This window comes from Piliocolobus tephrosceles, chromosome 10, assembly GCF_002776525.5.
Source record: "Piliocolobus tephrosceles isolate RC106 chromosome 10, ASM277652v3, whole genome shotgun sequence".
Classification (NCBI taxonomy): domain Eukaryota; kingdom Metazoa; phylum Chordata; class Mammalia; order Primates; family Cercopithecidae; genus Piliocolobus; species Piliocolobus tephrosceles.
The window spans coordinates 40,707,253-40,711,499 of record NC_045443.1 but is presented as its reverse complement, the minus strand read 5'-3'; the positions used below and the strand labels follow the sequence as shown (position 1 = coordinate 40,711,499).

Sequence of the window (4,247 nt, the reverse complement as noted above, 5' to 3'; positions counted from 1 at the left end):
TTACAGATAAGCAGATGCTTAGAGATTTTGTCACCACCAGGCCTGCCCTACAAGAGACCGTGAAGGAAGCACTAAACATGGAAAGGAATAACTGGTACCAGCCATTGCAAAAACATGCCAAAATGTAAAGACCATCGATGCTAGGAAGAAACTGCATCAACTAATGAGCAAATTAACCAGCTAATATCACAATGACAGAATCAAGTTCACACATAACAATATTAAGCTTAAATGTAAATGGACTAAATGGTCCAACTAAAAGACACAGACTGGCAAATTGGATAAAGAGTCAAGACCCATCAGTTTGCTGTATTCGGGAGACCCATCTCACATGCAGAGACACACATAGGCTCAAAATAAAGGGATGGAGGAAGATCTACCAAGCAAATGGGGAACAAAAAAAAACAGGGGTTGCAATCCTAGTCTCTGATAAAATAGACTTTAAACCATCAAAGATCAAAAGAGACAAAGAAGGCCATTACATAATGGTAAAGGGATCAATTCAACAGGAAGAGCTAACTGTCCTAAATACATATGCACCCAATACAGGAGCACCCAGATTCATAAAGCAAGTCCTTAAACTTACAAAGAGACGTAGACTCCCATACTATAATCATGGGAGACTTCAACACCCCACTGTCAACATTAGACAGATCAACGAGACAGAAAGTTAACAAGGATATCCAGGAATTGAACTCAACTCTGCCCCAAGCGGACCTAATAGACATCTACAGAACGCTCCACCCCAAATCAACAGAATAGACATTCTTCTCAGCACCACATCACACTTATTCCAAAATTGACCACATAATTGGAAGTAAAGCACTCCTCAGCAAATGTACAAGAACAGAAATTATAACAAACTGTCTCTCAGACCACAGTGCAATCAAACTAGAACTCAGGACTAAGAAACTCAATCAAAACTACTCAACTACATGGAAACTGAACAACCTGCTCCTGAATGACTACTGGGTCCATAATGAAATGAAGGCAGAAATAAAGATGTTCTTTGAAACCAATGAGAACAAAGATACAACATACCAGAATCTCTGGGACACATTTAAAGTAGTGTGTAGAGGGAAATTTATAGCACTAAATGCCCACAAGAGAAAGTTGGAAAGATCTAAAATTGACACCCTAACATCACAATTAAAAGAAGTAGAGAAGCAAGAGCAAACACATTCAAAAGCTAGCAGAAGGCAAGTAATAACTAAGATCACAGCAGAACTGAAGGAGATAGAGACACAAAAAACCCTCCAAAAAAATCAATGAATCCAGGAGCTGGTTTTTTGAAAAGATCAACAAAATTGACAGACTGCTAGCAAGACTAATAAAGAACAAAAGAGAGAAGAATCAAATAGATGCAATAAAAAATGATAAAGGGGATATCACCACCGACCCCACAGAAATACAAACTACCATCAGAGAATACTATAAACACCTCTATGCAAATCAACTAGAAAATCTAGAAGAAATGGATAATTTCCCGGACACTTACACTCTCCCAAGACTAAACCAGGAAGAAGTTGAGTCCCTGAATAGACCAATAGCAGGCTCTGAAATTGAGGCAATAATTAATAGCCTACCAACCAAAAAAAATCCAGGACCAGACGGATTCACAGCTGAATTCTACCAGAGGTACTAGGAGGAGCTGGTAGCATTCCTTCTGAAACTATTCCAATCAATAGAAAAAGAGGGAATCCTCCCTAACTCATTTTATGAGGCCAATATCATCCTGATACCAAAGCCTGGCAGAGACACAACAAAAAAAGAGAATTTTAGACCAATATCCCTGATGAACATTGATGCAAAAATCCTCAATAAAATACTGGCAAACCGGATCCAGCAGCACATGAAAAAGCTTATCCACCATGATCAAGTGGGCTTCATCCCTGGGATGCAAAGCTGGTTCAACATACGCAAATCAATAAATGTAATCCAGCATATAAACAGAACCAAAGACAACAACCACATGATTATCTCAATAGATGCAGAAAAGGCCTTTGACAAAATTCAACAGCCCTTCATGCAAAAAACCCTCAATAAATTTGGTATTGATGGAACTTATCTCAAAATAATAAGAGCTATTTATGACAAACCCACAGCCAATATCATACCAAATGGGCAAAAACTGGAAGCATTCCCTTTGAAAACTGGCACAAGACAGGGATGCCCTCTCTCACCACTCCTATTCAACATAGTGTTGGAAGTTCTGGCTAGGGCAATCAGGCAAGAGAAAGAAATCAAGGGTATTCAGTTAGGAAAAGAAGAAGTCAAATTGTCCCTGTTTGCAGATGACATGATTGTATGTTTAGAAAACCCCATCATCTCAGCCCAAAATCTCCTTAAGCTGATAAGAAACTTTAGCAAAGTCTCAGGATACAAAATCAATGTGCAAAAATCACAAGCATTCTTATACACCAGTAACAGACAGAGAGTCAAATCATGAATGAATTTGCATTCACAATTGCTTCAAAGAGAATAAAATATCTAGGAATCCAACTTACAAGGGATGTAAAGGACCTCTTCAAGGAGAACTACAAACCACTGCTCAGTGAAATAAAAGAGGACACAAACAAATGGAAGAACATACCATGCTCATGGATAGGAAGAATCAATATCGTGAAAATGGCCATACTGCCCAAGGTTATTTATAGATTCAATGCCATCCCCATGAAGCTACCAATGAGTTTCTTCACAGAATTGGAAAAAAACTGCTTTAAAGTTCATATGGAACCAAAAAAGAGCCTGCATTGCCAAGACAATCCTGTGAAAAGAACAAAGCTGGAGGCATCTTGCTACCTGACTTCAAACTATATTACAAGGCTACAGTAACCAAAACAGCATGGTACTGGTACCAAAACAGAGATAGAGACCAATGGAACAGAACAGAGTCCTCAGAAATAATATCACACATCTACAGCCATCTGATCTTTGACAAACCTGACAAAAACAAGAAATGGGGAAAGGATTCCCTATTTAATAAATGGTGCTGGGAAAATTGGCTAGCCATAAGTAGAAAGCTGAAACTGGATCCTTTCCTTACTCCTTATACAAAAATTAATTCAAGATGGATTAGAGACTTAAATGTTAGACCTAATACCATAAAAACCCTAGAAGAAAACCTAGGTAAAACCATTCAGGACATAGGCATGGGCAAGGACTTCATGTCTAAAACACCAAAAGCAATGGCAACAAAAGCCAAAATTGACAAATGGGATTTAATTAAACTAAAGAGCTTTGGCACAGCAAAAGAATCTACCATCAGAGTGAACAGGCAACCTACAGAATGGGAGAAAACTTTTGTAATCTACTCATCTGACAAAGGGCTATGATCCAAACCTACAAAGAAGTCAAACAAATTTACAAGAAAACAACAAACAACCCCATCAAAAAGTGGGCAAAGGATATGAATAGACAGTTCTCAAAAGAAGACATTCATACAGCTAACAGACACATGAAAAAATGCTCATCATCACTAGCCATCAGACAAATGCAAATCAAAACCACAATGAGATACCATCTCACACCAGTTAGAATGGCAAGCATTAAAAAGTCAGGAAAGAACAGGTGCTGGAGAGGATGTAGAGAAACAGGAACACTCTTACACTGTTGGTGGGACTGTAAACTAGTTCAACCATTGTGGAAAACAGTATGGCGATTCCTCAAGGATCTAGAACAAGAAATACCATTTGACCCAGCCATCCCATTACTGGATATATACCCAAAGGATTATAAGTCATGCTGCTATAAAGACACATGCACACATATGTTTACTGTGGCACTATTCACAATAGCAAAGACTTGGAATCAACCCAAATGTCCATCTGTGACAGACTGGATTAAGAAAATGTTTCACATATACGCCACGGAATACTATGCAGCCATAAAAAAAGGATGAGTTTGTGTCCTTTGTAGGGACATGGATGCAGCTGGAAACCATCATTCTCAGCAAACTATCTCAAGAACAGAAAACCAAACACCGCATGTTCTGACTCATAGATGGGAATTGACCAATGAGATCACTGGGACTCGGGAAGGGGAACATCACACATCTGGGCCTATTATGGGGAGGGGGAGGGATGCCACTGGGAGTTATACCTGATGTAAATGACGAGTTGATGGGTACAGCACACCAACACGGCATAAGTATACATATGTAACAAACCTGCATGTTGTGCACATGTACCCTAGAACTTAAAGTATAATAAAAAAAAAAAAGTAACATATCACTGCCCTCACTTAAA

At 38.8% G+C, this 4,247-nt stretch overlaps 1 protein-coding gene across 7 annotated transcripts in view; it reads right to left on the bottom strand.

Moving 5' to 3' along the window:
- IRAK4 (interleukin 1 receptor associated kinase 4) overlaps nt 1–4,247 on the bottom strand; it is a 42,837-nt gene that overhangs the window by 19,388 nt on the left and 19,202 nt on the right. The gene's annotated exons all lie outside the window — the stretch shown is intronic.